Below are 16,897 nucleotides of genomic sequence, written 5' to 3'. Positions count from 1 at the left end.
CTCCAGCACTTGAAATTAATAGCATTACATAAAACCTAAAATCAGTTATCCATCAGATACATTTGAGTTCTTCAGTCTCTTAGGATATTTCCCCATCATTATTCACTGCCTTGCACCCTATCTAAATCTATCAACAGCCAAAAATCAGCATTCATCTTTCTAGACTTAATCTGATTATAAAATATTTTACCAAAAGCCACCTCCCTTACTCTAATAAAAATCTCCATGTTAGTATTAGATCAGAAAGGCTTTAATTAAATTACATTTCCTTTCATTCTTCATCACCCTTCTCCTTAGCACGATTCTAATTTATTTCCATGGGTAATTTTCATAATCACCACAACACCAATTAACAATGACTAGCCAGTGGCAATCACCAATCATTCCTATAGCTTCTTAACTAAAAAATCCAGAATCCCCTATATCATAAATTACTCAGTCCTCTAAATCATTAAATTTATGCACAATCTCCACCTGCTCATCCTTTAAGGCATAAAAAACTATTGAAAATCCATAGTTAAACCAGAAAGAAATGCCCCCAGTACAGCCTTATTGGAGACCCAAACCTTACCACTAACATCCCTGCCAAATAAATTAAAAGTGCTATTAAATGTAAAAATAACCCACCAAAATTTAATACAATACTACAACCAATACTACCACATACAACCAAACCAAGCCCACCATAAATAGGTAGTTTTTAAGAGAAACCCACAAAACCAATCACAAAAATAGTAACTAAAATAAATACAATGTATGTTATCATTATTATTAATCTAACTATGACCAATAACATGAAAAATCATCATTGTTATTCAACTGCAAGAATACTGATGACCAACATTCAAAGATCACACCCGCCAGAAGATAAGGGCTTACTTCACGTGGTAAAGAATCTGCTTCCCAGTGTAGGAGATTCAGGTTCAATCCCTGAGTCAGGAAGACTCCCTGGAGAAGGGAATGGCTACCAACTCCAATATTCTTGCCTGGAGTATCCTATGATCAGAGGAGCCTGGTGAGCTACAGTCCACAGGGTCACAAAGAGTTGGACATGACTGAGCAACTAACACGACTTACTTGCAGAAGACAATGGCATAGTAATAGCAAAATAATGAAGGAAAATGATTGTTGACCCAAATTCTAAGCTCAGGTAAACAATAATTCAAAAGAGAGAGCATACTTAGACACTATAAAGGAGAAAGAATTTGCCACTAACTAAACCTCACGACCAAGATAGTCACAATGGTGTGATCACTCACCGAGAGCCAGACATCCTGGAATGTGAAGTCAAGTGGGCCTTAGAAAGCATCACTACGAACAAAGCTAGTGGAGGTGATGGAATTCCAGTTGAACTATTTCAAATCCTGAAAGATAATGCTGTGAAAGTGCTGCACTCAATATGCCAGCAAATTTGGAAAACTCAGTAGTAGCCACAGGGCTGGAAAAGGTCAGTTTTCTGCAGCCTACCTGGCTTCTCCATCCGTGGGATTTTCCAGGCAAGAATACTGGAGTGGGGTGCCATTGCCTTCTCCAATACGAAAGAAAGGCAATGCCAAAAAATGTCAAACTACCACACAATTGCACTCATCTCACATGCTAGTAAAGTAATGGTCAAAATTCTCCAAGCCAGGCTTCAGCAATATGTGAACTGTGAACTTCCAGATGTTCAAGCTGGTTTTAGAAAAGTCAGAGGAACCAGAGATCAAATTGCCAACATCTGCTGGATCATGGAAAAAGCAAAAGAGTTCCAGAAACACATCTATTTCTGCTTTATTGACTATGCCAAAGCCTTTGACTGTGTGGCTCACAATAAACTGTGGAAAATTCTGAAAGAGATGGGAATACCAGACCACCTGACCTGCATCTTGAGAAACCTGTACGCAGGTAAGGAAGCAACAATTAGAACAGGACATGGAACAACAGATGGGTTCCAAACAGGAAAAGGAGTACATCAAGGCTGTATATTGTCACCCTGCTTATTTAACTTCTATGCAGAGTACATCATGAGAAATGCTGGGCTGGAAGAATCACAAGCTGGAATCAAGATTGCCGGGAGAAATCTCAATAACCTCAGATATGCAGATGATACCACCGTTATGGCAGAAAGTGAAGAGGAACTAAAAAGCCTCTTGATGAAAGTGAAAGAGGAGAGTGAAAACGTTGGCTTAAACCTCAACATTCAGAAAACGAAGATCATGGCATTTGGTCCCATCACTTCATGAGAAATCGATGGGGAAACAGTGGAAACAGTGTCAGGCTTTATTTTGGGGGGCTCCAAAACACTGCAGATGGTGACAGCAGCCATGAAATTAAATGACGCTTACTCCTTGGAAGGAAAGTTATGACCAATCTAGACAGCATATCCAAAAGCAGAGACATTACTTTGCCAACAAAGGTCTGTCTAGTCAAGGCTATGGTTTTCCCAGTAGTCATGTATGGATGTGAAAGTTGGACTGTGAAGAAGGCTGAGCGCCAAAGAATTGATGCTTTTGAACTGTGGTACTGGAGAAGACTCTTGAGAGTCCCTTGGACTGCAAGGAGATCCAACCAGTCCGTTCTAAAGGAGATCAGTCTTGGGTGTTTTTTGGAAGGACTGATGCTAAAGCCGAAACTCCAATACTTTGGCCACGTCATGCGAAGAGTTGACTCATTGGAAAAGACTCTGATGCTGGGAGGGATTGTGGGTAGGGGGAGAAGGGGACAACAGAGGATGAGATGGCTGGATGGCATCACCGACTCGATGGACATGAGTTTGAGTGAATTCCGGGAGTTGGCAATGGACAGGGAGGCCTGGCGTGCTGCAATTCATGGGGTCGCAAATAGTCAGGCATGACTGAGTAACTGAACTGAACTGAACTGAAACCTCACTAGAAAAATTACTAAAGGATAAACTCCAGAAAGAAGGAATTTCAACTCAGAAGGAACAAATCAGACCAAAAAATAAAAAGAAAAAAGAAAAGAGTTGACCAAATAAATCAGTAAATATGTGTACTGATCTAACTATAATCAGTTGTATAAACTGATAATAATGTCTTGAAGAGTTTGAAAACAAATTGGAAATAAAATACCATAAAAAAGAAAATCACACCCACTACTAAAAATTATTAATAATGCATTTATTGACCTTCTAGCTCCATCAAACATCTCATCATGATGGAATGTTGATTCTCTACTAGATATCTGTTTAATTTTATAAATCTTAACAGGGGTACCTAGCAAAATGCTACACATCAGATAAAATAATCACCTCATCAATCACACACATTTGCTAAAACGTAAATTACAGGTAAATTAGCCAATATATACATATAAACAGGGCTCCCATTTTCTTTATCTGCCTGTTCATCCAGGTAAGACGGCCTATACTATGCCTTCTTAGAAACGTGAAACATTGGGGCTATTCTATTAATACTAGTCACAGTCATAGCAACAGCCTTTATAGGCTATGTACTACCTTGAGTACAAATATCATTCTGAGGAGCAATAGTAATTGCTAATCTCCTTTCAGCAATCCCATGTATTGGCACAGATCTTGTTGCGGGAATCTGAGGTGAGTTTTCAGTAGATAAAGCAACTCTCACCCAATTCTTCCTTTGCCTTTCACTTTATTTTTCTCTTTGTTATTGCAGCACTAGCTGCCATCCATTTAACTATCCCTCCATGAAACAGGATCCAATAATCCAAAAGGAATTTCATCTGACATAGACAAGAAACCATTTCACCCATATTATACAATTAAAGCTATTTTAGGTGCCTTGTTACTAGTTCTGATATTAATATTAGCCCTATTTTCACCTGACTTATGAGAAGACCCTGGTAACTATACCCCAGCAAACACCCTCAATACACTACTCCATATTAAACATGAATGGTATTTCCTATTCACATATTCAATCCTTCGATCGATCCCTAAAAAACTAGGAAGGGTTTTAGCCCTTATCTTTTCTATCCTGATCAGTACTAATATCATTGCTTCGTACATCTAAACAATGAAGCATAACATTCTGACCCCTTGTGCTTAGTCGCTCAGTCACGTTCGACTCTTTGTGACCCCATGGACTGTAGCCTGCCAGACCCCTCTGTCCATGGGATTCTCCAGGCGATAATATTGGAGTCAGTTGCCATGACCTCCTCCAGAGAATCTTCCCCACCCAGGAATTGAAACCACATCTCCTTTGTTTTTTGCGTTGCAGGTGGATTCTTTACCTGACCCCTTATCCCATATCTATTCTAAATTCTAATAGCAGACCTATTAACACTAACAGAAATTGGAGGACAAGCAGTAGAACAGGGTCGTCATTACAATCAGACAGTTAGCATCAATCCTGTGTTTTTCCCTAATTCTAGTACTAACACCAGTAACTAGTATCATGGAAAACAGTCTCCTAAAACGAAGAGTCTTCATAGTTTATTTATTACCTCAGTCTTGTAAATCAAAAAAGGGGAAAAATAAATCTCCCTGACTTGAGGAAGAAGCTAAAGCTCCATCATCAGCACCAAAGCTGAAATTCTATTTAAACTAGTCCCTGAAATTTTGTTGTAATACATTGTCAAGATTTTTAAGTACTACGTCAGTGTTGAAATAACCTAATTCCTCCAAACCCCTCATGTACTTCATGCATATGTATATCTCTTTCATCTATTATATCTATATAAAAAATAAAATTATATATTGTATTATATAGGTTAAAGCATCTGCCTGCAATGCAGGAGACCTGGGTTCAATCCCTGGGTTGGGAAGATCTCCTGGAGAAGGAAATGGCAACCCACTCCAGTATTCTTGCCTGGAGAATCCCATGGACGGAGGAGCCTGGTAGACTACAGTCCACGGGGTTGCAAAAGAGTCGGACACGACTGAGCAACTTCACTTCACTTTACATACATAATTATATTAACTATATATAATTTTATATACTTGTTTTAGCACTCCAGGCTTCCTTGTCTTTATCATCTCCTGGAGCTTACTCAAACTCATATCCTTTGAGTCAGTGATGCCATCCAAGCATCTCATCCTCTGTCATCCCCTTCTTTCTCCTCCTGCCTTCAAGCTTTATCAGCATTGGGGTCTTTTCTGATACATATTAAATATATATATAATTATGTTAACTATTTAATATATATAAAATATACATAATTATATTAGCTATGTATAAGTACATTAACTGTAACATCTGCCTCATACATGGGCTGCTTCTTGGTTTCATTTTTTTAATTTTTTTAAAATATAAATTTATTTATTTTAATTGGAGGCTAATTACTTTACAATATTGTATTGGTTTTGCCATACATCAACATGAATCTGCCACGGGTGTACACATGTTCCCCATCCTGAACCCCCCTCCCACCTCCCTCCCCATACCATCCCTCTGGGTCATCCCAGTGTACCAGTTTCATATTTAAAGTAATGTTACTTATTTATTTTTGGCTGGGTTGGGTCTTTGTTGCTATGTGGACTTTTCCCTAGGTGTAGAGAGCAAGGGTTTCTCACAGCAGTGGCTTCTCTTGCTGTGGCTCCCAGGCTCCGGAGCACAGGCTCAATAGTTGTGGCACAAGGGCCCGGCTGCTCCACGGTATGTGGGATCTTCCTGGATCAGGGATTGAACCCATGTCTCCTGTACTGGCACGCAGGTTCTTTATCACTGAGCCACCAGGGAAGCCCCTGGTGGTGGCAGCTGTGGTATCTCTGTTCTCTCCCCAGACCAGCTTATGTTAGGTGTGATAGGTGCTTGTTTAATGAGAAAAAGGAATGTACATTCCATGGAAAGACAGCTCTTTATAAATCTCAGTTCTCTGGCTTTACGCACCTGTTTCACCCCCCAAATGCTTCAGCCTGATTTGAGAAGCAGATAAATCACCAAACTATTGGGTTGGCCCAAAGGTTCATTTGAGTTTTTCCAGAAGATCTTGTGAAAAAACCCAAACGAACTTTTGGGTCAACCCAAAAGTTAAAAACATTAGAAAATTTTAGAAAAGCACTGGCCTGTTATAAGCAAGACTCTTCAGCCTTAACTCTTTGCTCTGCAGCCTGAACGAGGTGAATTCCTTTGGCCCTAACATTTCCCCCAGTATCTAGTCTTGCCTGTGCTCCTTTTGTATGAACACTGTTGAAGTTTTATCCCAGAGAAACGTTTCATCAGTTTCAGAGGGATCAGGTGCCAGGTCCCTTCACAAAGGCTCTGTAGGGGTGGAGGACGGTGTGTTCCCCATGAAGAACGCCAATGGATGTCCATCCCGTGACCTCAAACTGTAAGAGATCTTCATTTGCAAGTGCAGAATTTTTAATAAACAATCTTGACAAAGGTTCACTTACTCTTTAGGGGGCGCTTTCACTCTGTGAAGCAGCCTGTTCCAACTTTGGAATTCTGAGCTAACCTCAGAGTCCCTGAGCATCCAGGCATGGGCTCTGGTTGTGCCCTCGGACTCTCCAGGGACAAGACTCCTTCTCCATACAGCCTTCAGTTGTTTGTAAATGAGTGACCAGGTCACTCTGGGTGTGACATCCCCAGCAGGGGTCCCCTGGATGACCTGGTCATCCTCTCTCATGTGTCATATGCTTCTTAAAAATATGAGAAAAGTCAACACCTATCCTTCTGAAGCTATTCCCAAAACATGCTGAAGAAGGAACACTTCCAAACTCATTCTATGAGGCCATTATCATCCTGGTATCAAAACCAGACAAAGGTAACACACACAAAAAGAAAATTATAGGCCAGCATCACTGATGAGCATAGATACAAAAATACTCAAAAAAATACTAGCAAATCAAATCCAACAATACATTAAACTTGATCATACACCATGATCAAGTAGGACTTATCACAGGAATGCAAGAATTTTTCAATATCCACAAATTAGTGTGAAACACCACATCAACAAATTGAATGAAAACCACATGATCATCTCAATACTTTTGATAAAAACAGTCAACATCCATTTATGATATCAGCTCTCTAGAAAGCAGGTATGGAGAGAACCCACCTCGACCTGATACAGGCCATGTGTAACAAACCCACAGTTAAAATCGTACTCGAAACAATGAAAAGCTAAAAGCATTTTCTCTAAGATCAAGAACAAGACAAGGACGTCCACTCTCGCCACATCTATTTAACATAGTTTAGGAAGTGCTATCTTCAGAAATCAAAGAAAAAGAAATAAAAGGAATCTAAATTGGAAAAGAATTAAAACTGCCACTGTTTGCAAATGACATGATACTATACACAGAAAATCCTACAGATGCCAACTAGAGCTCAGGAATGAATTCACTAAATTTGCAGGATACAAAGTTAATACACAGAAATCTGGCGCATTTCTATACACTAATGACAAAAGATCAGAAAGAGAAATTAAAGAGATAATCCCATTTACCGTTCCATCAAAAAGAATAAACTACCTAGGAATAAACTTACCCAAGGAGACAAAAGATCTATACTCTGAAACCTGCAAGATGCTGATGAAAGAACTCGGAGAAGACAAACAGATGGGAAGATATACTGTGTTTCTGGATTGGAAGAATCGGTACTGTCAGTACTGTCAGAATGACAATTCAACCCAAGGCAATACACAGATTCAATACAATCTCTATCAAATGAACAATGGCTTTTTTTTTTTTTTTTTACAGAACTAGAACAAAATTTTTTTAATTTGTGTGGAAACACAAAAGATTTTGAATAGCCAAAGCAATCTTGAGAAAGAAAAACAGAGCTGGAGGAATCAGGCTCCCTGATTTCAAACTATACTCTGTGTGTGTGTTAGTCACACAATTGTGTTCAACTCTTTGCGACCCCATGGACCGTAACCCACTAGGCTCCTCTGTCCATGGAATTCTCCAGGCAAGGATATTGGAGTGGGTAGCCATCCCCTTCTCCAGGGGATCGTCCCGACCCAGAGATCAGACTATATATACTACATAGCTACAAAGTAATCAAAACATGGTACTATCATAGAATCAGAAACATGGATCAATGGAACAGGACAGAAAACCCAGAAATAAACTCACACAATCTACGATTGACAAAGAAGGCAAGAATATACAATGGAGAAAAAGTCTCTTCAGTAAGTGGCTCTGGGAAAATTGGACATGCAAAAGAATGAAATTAGAACACTTCCTGACACCATACACAAAAATAAACTCAGAATGGATTAAAGACCTAAATGTAAGACTGGATAGTTTATAGAAGACAAAAATCAATATCTTTTTGGATCCATTTCCTAGAGAAATGAAAATAAAAATGAAAAACAAATGGGACCTGATTAAACATAAAAGCTTTTGCACAGCAAAGGAAACTGTAAACAAATGAAAAGACAACTACAGAATGTGAGAAAATATTTGCAAAATCATCATTTGCAAATAATGCCACCAACAAGGGATTAATTTCCAAAATATATAAACAGCTCAATTGCAGAAAAAAAATAAACAACCCAATCAAAAAGTGGGCAGACGATCTAAAGAGACTTTTCTCCAAAGAAGACAAATGAATGGCCAATAGACAACATGAAAATAAGCTCAACATTGCTAATAATTAGAGAAATACAAGTCGAAACTACCATGAGGTATCACCTTACTCCAGTCAGAATGGCCACCATTAAAAAATCTATAAACAACAAATGCTGGAGAGAGCATGGAGATAAGGGAACCCTCCTGCACTCTTGATGGGAATGCAAATTAGTGCAGCCACTATGGAAAACAGTACAGAGGCCCTTAAGAAACTAAAAGTAGAGTTGCCACACGACGCAGCAATCTCAGTCCTGGGCCTATATCAGAGAAAACTCTAATTTGAGAAGATATGTGAACTTCAGTGTTCTTCTATTTACAACAGCCAGGACACGGAAGCCATCTATAGGTCCATATGCAGATGAATGGATAAAGAAGATATGGCATATAGATATATACAAGTGAAATATTACTCAGCCATAAAAAGGAATGAAATATGCCATTTGCAGCAACATGGATGGACCCAGAGATGCTCCTACTAAGTGAAGTAAGTCAGAGAAAGACACATACTGTATCACTTATATGTGGAATCTAAAATATGACAAAAAATGAACTTATTTACAGAATGAACTCACAGACATAGAGAACAAACTATGATTACCAAAGGGGAAGGGGGTGGAGGGATAAATTAGGAGTTGGAGATTGACATACACACACTATTATATATAGTATTGATGAGGCTTCCTAGGTGATGCTCATGGTAAAGAACCTGCCTGCCAATCAGGAGATGCCTGAGACAAGTGTTCCATCCCTGGGTCAGGGAAAGCACTGCATTATTTGCTTTTGTGTGTGTATGCTCAGTTGCTAAGTGGTGTCTGACTCTTTGTGACCCCATGGACTGTAGCCTGCCAGGCTCCTCTGTCAACAGGATTTCCCAGCAAGAATACTGGAGTGAGTTGCCATTTCCTCCTCCAGGGAATATTCCCGACCCAGGGATCGAACCTGCGTCTCCTACATTGCAGGTGGTTTCTTTACCACTGAGCCACCAGGGAAGTCCATTATTTGTTTTTACTAACCCTCAACTCAAATTTAGCTCATAATGGTAGACCACAAACTGCAATAGTATTGGTTCTTACCTGGGAATTTTTCACCTAGTATACCTGTCACCTGGGTTTGATCCCTGGGTTGGGAAGATTCGCTGGAGGAGAGCATGGCAACCCACTTCAGGTTGTGAAGATCCCCTGAAGGAGGGCATGGCAACCCACTCCAGTATTCTTGCCTGGAGAATCCCCATGGATAGAGGAGCCTGGCAGGCTACAGTCCATGGGGTCACAAAGATTTGGACTCGACTGAGCAACTAAGCACGTACGTGTCAGCAGACCTTGTTATTTGTATCATTCAGAAGCACACTTGTTACTATATCACTAATTCATGTTTTAAAGTGTTAATAACTCTTTTAATATAATTGTTTTCATCTGTAATATTGTGCATTTTAGTTTAGGCATTAAAAAGCATTAGTTTTAGAAGAGATTTCCCAGACACAGAAAAATGGTGAAGACCATAGGGTTTTAAGTAAATGGTCAGGGGACATCCCTAATGGTCCAGTGATTGAGAATCCGCCTGCCAATGCATAGGACACGGGTTCGATCCCTGGTCCTGAAAGACCCCACATGGCTTGGAGCAGCTGGGCCAGTACACCACAACTACTGAGACGGAACTCTGGAGCCCACACACTGCTACTACTGAAGCCCATAGGCCTGGAGCCCATGCTCCCCAACAAGAGAAGCCACCGCGATGAGAAGCCCATGCAGCACCACTAGAGTCCCCCCACTTGCTGCAACTAGAGAAAAGCCCGTGCAGCAATGAAGACCCAGTGCAACCAAAAATAAATAAGTATTACTTATTAAGACCTCACCTTCCAATGCTGGGGTGCTCATCTGATCCCTAGTTAGGGAGCTAAGATCCCACATGCCTCAAAAACATAAAACAGAAGGAACATTGTAACAAATTCAATAAAGACTTTAAAAGTAGTCCACATCAAAAAAAATTTTTTTAATAAATAATCAACCGGGAGTCTCTAGCAGTAGGGCAGATTAGATAACCTGGGCTATCAATGCTCCAATGGGAGCAAATGAAATGCCACATATGATTTTTTAAAATCTTTTTTAAATGCACTCTTAGAAAGTAGGGATTCCCAACCTCTGGGATCTAATGCCTGATCATCTGAGGTATAGCTGATGTAAAAATAATAGAAACAAAGTACACCATAAATGTAACATACTTGAATTATCCAAATACCAACTCCCCCAAACCCTAGTCTGTGGAAAGACTGTCTTCCAAGAAATCCATCCCCAGTGCCAAAAAGGTTAGGGACACTGTCTGAGATGATACAAAAGTCAGGGATTTGCAGATTCCCAAGATGAGCTTGTCTTCCCCGATGGCTCAGCGGTAAAGAATTCACCTGCAATGCCAGAGACACAGGCTCGATCCCTGGGTGGGGAAGATCCCTGCAGGAGCAAATGGCAACCCACTCCGACACTCTTGCCTGGAGAATCCCATGGACAGAGGAGCCTGGCAGGCGAGAGTTCATGGGGGTTGCAAAGTGTCAGACACGACCAAGCAAGCATACGCATTATTGCCAAGATGAAGGGCACGCAGACTTTGCCTGGAGGAGTCTGCAGAGTCCCACAGAGCCTATTCTTCTCTGAAGTCTGCCCAGCACTTGGGACAGGAGACAAAGGCCCGATTATATGACCCAGATCAGGCTGAACCACCAGAGGCTCCACCATGATGTGGGGTCAGTGTCAAATCAGTCCATCACAATGAAACGTACAGTGAGGATGCTCTGGGAGGGGTGGATGCATGGGTGGGGAGAGGGCATCAGGAGAACAGGAACCGCAAGGGGAGGGTCTGCAGATACACACGTGGAGATAATCTACACTGAGGGGTCCCAGTTAGCAGATGCCCACATTCTAGCCCTGGCACCTGCACTCTGGGCCTCAAGCAACAAGAAATCCAAGTGCTGATTGGAAGAGTCCAACTTAATTCAGGCTTCAGTTATTCATGAACAAAACAGTTCCAAAAATAATGAGCACGTTATGGATAGAAATCACAGGACATCCAACCAGGTCCAGGAAGCACAGAGAGTTCCAGGCAGGATAAACCCAAGGAGGAACACACCAAGACACATAGTAATCAAACCAACAAAGATTAAAGTCAGAGATAAAATACTAAAAGCAACAAGGAAAAACAACAAATAACATAGAAGGGAACTCCCATCAGGCTATCTATCAGCTGATTTCTCAACAGAAATTCTACAGGCCAGAAGGGAATGGCATGATATATTCAAAGTGATGAAAGGAAAGAACCTACAACCAAGAATACTCTACCCAGCAAGACTCTCCTTCAGATTTGATGGAGAAATCAGAAGCCTTTCAGGCAAGCAAAAGTTAAGCAAATTCAGCACCACCACCAAACCAGATGTACAACAAATGCTAAAGGAACTTCTCTAGGCAGGAAACAAGAGAGGGAAAAGACTTACCTACAGAAAATAAACCCAAAACAATTAAGAAAATGATAATAAGATCATACATATTGATAATTATTTTAAATGTAAATGGATTAATTGCACCAACCATAAGACATAGACTGGCTGTGGACGAAAGCATGTGTGCACTGCTTCTTACCACATCACTCTGCTTGACCCCCCAAAATTGTATGTAATTATTTTATATTGTTAGGTTAATCATGTTCCCATTATGGCTTGCAACTGTAATTATCTTTTATTTTTGGTCTACATATAGATTATGAAAACTGATAAACATCTTTCACTATTGTGATTATGTAACCGTTACTCACTTAAAACCATTGTATCATGATTGGTCAACAGAAAAGTTACAGAATTCTATATCATCCAAACCACCATTTAATAGAAAAAAACTGTAATCACTTTTTAAAACCCAGATGATATCAGAATTATCTTGGAATTTTTTGAGAAATACAAATGTCTAGGTATTACTTTTATTTCACTAGAGCTCCAGATATGTTTCTAAGGAGCAGCCACATTTACAAACAACTGGATTATATGAGGATCTTTTACTTTTGTCTAGTTTGTTTCACTTTTTCTATTTCATATTCAGTGCTGCCATTTTGTTTAGTTTTTGTTTTACAATTTCTCCATCTCTTTTTTTGATGTTCTTTCTTAAGCCTTTATCAAGTACAGTACAAAAGCTCTTGTATACATGTATATAAATAATATCTATTTTAGAAAACTTATGAATTTTTGCCTAACAAAAATTAATGATATTTTGTTTCCACTTGTTTGACTTAGTATGAATACAATGCTAGATTTTTAATTTTAAAAAATAGACATGCAACAAGCAAATGTTTAGCACAGGGAACTGCAGTTAATATGTGTAATAATATATAATGGAAAATAATTTCAAAAATAATATATGTGTATATGTATAACTGAATCACAAAATAAAGAATTATACTTTTTTAAATTTAGTAATGTTTACCCTTTTGCCAGTTTTACTAAATGCCCTATGGATATTTAACAATGTATGAGATACAAAATTTTAAATATATTTGTGTAGGATATAAGATTAATATAAATAGAAATCTGTTATATTTAAATTATTAATGACATAATTCAAGATGCTCCTATTCTTATTTTTTCTGCACTTGATAAAATATTCTCAGAGAAATGTTAAGATGTCACTATATTTTTTCCCCCTTATATTTCTGCTGATTTTTGCTTTATGTATCTTTGGTTTTTTGTTGTTAGGTGTTTATGATGTCTGTCTTCTTTGTGAATTGTACCTTTTATCATTAAAAATATCCATCTTTGTTTCATTTTAAAATAAATAAATTTAATTTAAGAAAAAAAGAAATCACATGACATCAAGAAGGCAGGACACCATGAGTAAGAAGCAGTGGGGCCAGCCACAATTGACCTGCAAAGACTTCAGAGGCTGGAATCTGCCTGCAATGCAGGGGACCGGGGTTCAATCCCTTGGTAGGGAAGAACCCCCGGAGAATGGAATGGCAACCCACTCCAATATTCTTGCCAGGAAATCCCATGGACAGAGCAGCCTGGCAGGCTACAGTCCATGGGCTTGCAAAGAGTCAGACACGACTAAGTGACTAACACTTTCATCTCTTTCAAGTATATTTTTAGAAGGGAGCATAGTAAAATTTATAACCTGAATAAAGTTCAGGAAATAATGGAATAGGGGAGAAGTAACATTCAAATGAACAGAATTTTTCCAAATTTGTTGAAAAACAGCAGCCCTGAGATGAAGCCCAATAACCCCAAGCAGTACAAATACACAGACATAGATGTAAGTAATCGAGGTGCATCTGTTATATAAAGCAGTGGGGAGGACAAATGTAGTATAAAAGCTGTTGTATACATATATATGGAAAATATGTATAATATATATATTTCAGAAAACATGAATTTTTGCCTAAGATGACAGGTTATGGTGAAACCCTTCACACAGCAGTGGAGGCCACACAGCTGTAGCATAGTGTCTCCAAAGTGCTGATTAACTCAACCAAAACCCTGACCCAAGCACACAAGGGAACGTGTGGACTTGGGGAGTTGACCATCAAAGGACCCGCACTAAAGGGGTTTTAGAGGATGGTATTAAAGTCAAATGAAGAGGAGCTCAGATGTAGGGTCTGAGTCTCAAGGAGAGATTGTAAGCCATGCTGGATATGACATGTGACATCTAAACAAGCTAGTGACTGTAAGTGAGGCAAAGGCAACTAACATGGGGCAATAAAGAAGACAAGATTTTTATTTGTTTATTTAGGCCGTGCTAGGGCTTTGTTGCTGCGCATGGGCTTTTCTCTAGTTGAGGCGAGCGGGGGCTACTCTTCATTGCAGTACTCAGGCTTCTCGTTGCAGTGGCTTCTCTTGCTGTGGAGCATAGGGCTCTAGGGCACACAGAGCCTTCAACAGTTGGGGCACGTGAACTCATTACCTGTGGTGCACGGGCTTAGTTGCCCCATGGCACGGGGGATCTTCCTGGACCAGGGATTGAATCCATATCCCCTGCTTTGGAAGGCAAATTCTTAACTACTGAGCCACCAGGGAAGTGCCCAGTAGACTAGATTTTAAATGCTGAGTTATTGGAGCTTATACATTGGGAGAGGAGATCACAAAATGAAGTATTTGGGGGTCCTTGTATTGTCCAGGAGATGACTATGGCTATTGACTGCCTATAACTTGTTAAACATGGATTAAATGGGCAAACACTAATAGAACAGATCCAAATAACCTTCAAAGGAAGTGAAAGGAAAAGAAAGATGTAAAGGAAAACAAAAGAGTCCAAATGATGGCAAGACAGGAGGAAAGGGGAGGAGAGGAACAGGTAAAATGGGCCAAGTTCAAAGTGTAATGTTATAGACAAAAATCACTAATCATAATACATGTCAATGAACTAAATTCTCCTGTTCAGACCTTAAAAGTTATACCCTATTTTAAAAAAGCAAAAAACAATTTCAGTGATGTACTCTTTACAAAAAACACTCCTAAAGCACACAGGAAGATAAAAAGTCAAACTATGGAAAAGAGAGAACAGGCAATTAGTTGTCAACAGAAGGCAAATATTGATAGCAAAAGAGAATTCAGGCAAAAAACATTATTAGAAATAAGGCAATGTGACGCATAAAAATAAGTAACTCCATTCACTGGAAAAAATTTATCATGTCCCGTGTGAATATGTGTATACATATTAAGTCACTTCATTCGTGTCCAACTCTTTGTGACCTTATGGACTGTAGCCCACCAGGCTCCTCTGTCCATGGGATTCTCCAGACAAGAATACTGGAGTGGGTCACCATGCCCTCCTCCAAGGAATCTTCCAGACCCAGGGATCAAACATGCGTCTCTTACGTCCTCTGCACTGGCAGGCAGGTTCTTTACCACTAGAAGCACCTGGGAAGACCATAGCTTTCTATGAAGCCAGATTGACAGAAATTAAACAAAAAACTAGTTAAATCCAACGTTGGATTTCAACACACCTATCAGAGTCAGTAGATCAAATGAACCAAAAATATTAGTAAGAAAATAGAGTATGTGAACAATGTCAAAACAGGGCTTGAGCTAATGGATTGACTACATTTGATGTCTGGGAAACACACATTCCTTTCAGGCACACAGGAACCCTTGCTGGGCTGGCACAAGCTCAGATGTAAAGCTGGCCTTGGTATACTTCAAAGAATTAGGATCTGACTACATTAAAAACACACACACACAATGCAATTAAGTAGGAAAACAAAGCCAATAAGATAATTAGAAAAATTCATTCACTTGGAAATTTAATAACACTTATAATTAACTCATGGGTCAAAGGAGAAATTATAATTGAAATTAGGTGATTTCATCATTTAGCTTTTCACATCAAGCTCATGGAATACAGTTCTTGAAGAGGAAACTTAGAATAGTAAGTATTTGCTTTTGGAAAAAAATAAGCCTCAAAACTGAGATAAATCAAAGACCCACAGATGCAGAAGAAAGGAAAATGAGTGAACAGAAATTTGTGACATAGATGTACCAAAGAGCACATCAACAGGGCAAAAACTGAATGTTTGAAAAGATTCGTTAAAAACAAAGGCACAAATGCTTGAAAAGATTTTCTTAAAGGCACAAATGGAATGAAAAACAACCACAGATGCTACAGAGAAATAAAGATTAAAGGATATTAAAAGCAATTCTTAACACACTTCTAAACTTTCATATAATCAATGACTACCTAGACAGAATTTTGCAAAACAAATTCAAGGAAAGAAACAAAATTAAAATAAAATTAAAATAATCCTTAACCTGCAAAATAAATGCATTCAAATAGTCAAAAATTTTATTAATATCATGAAGAAAACACTCCATCCAAATGGCTTTATCAGAATGCTCCCATTTCAGAGAATTCCATCCTTATATGGAGAAATATCATAAAATAATTCATCTTAGGAATCCGGTATAAGCCAGACACCCAAACTGACCACAACAGAACCAGAAACAAAACTACAGGCCAATCTTCCTCATGAATATGGATGCAAAAATTCTGAACTAATATTATCCAACCAGATCTGACAATGAAAAAAAGCATGATCAAGTTAATTTTATTCCACTTCACTGATTACTCAGACAGTAAAGAATCTGCCTGCAATGCAGGAGACTTGAGTTCAATCCCTGGGTCGGGAAGATATCCTGGAGAAGGGAATGGCAACCCATTTCAGTATTCTTGCCTGAAGAATCCCATGGACAGAGGAGGCTGGCCAGCTACAGTCCATGGGGTCACAATTCAATTGCTTAATATTAAAATTCTATTAATTTAATTGTTAATTAACAGATTTTAAAGGATGATTTATCAACAGATAATCTAGGATTCAGCATCCATATGACATTTTAAAATCTTCTTAGCATATTTTTAAAAGAATAGTAACTTTCTTGAG

Source organism: Ovis aries, chromosome 3 (genome assembly GCF_016772045.2).
Source record: "Ovis aries strain OAR_USU_Benz2616 breed Rambouillet chromosome 3, ARS-UI_Ramb_v3.0, whole genome shotgun sequence".
In the NCBI taxonomy this organism is placed as follows: Eukaryota; Metazoa; Chordata; class Mammalia; order Artiodactyla; family Bovidae; genus Ovis; species Ovis aries.
The sequence above is the reverse complement of the archived record's forward strand: the minus strand, read 5'-3'. Positions refer to the sequence as shown.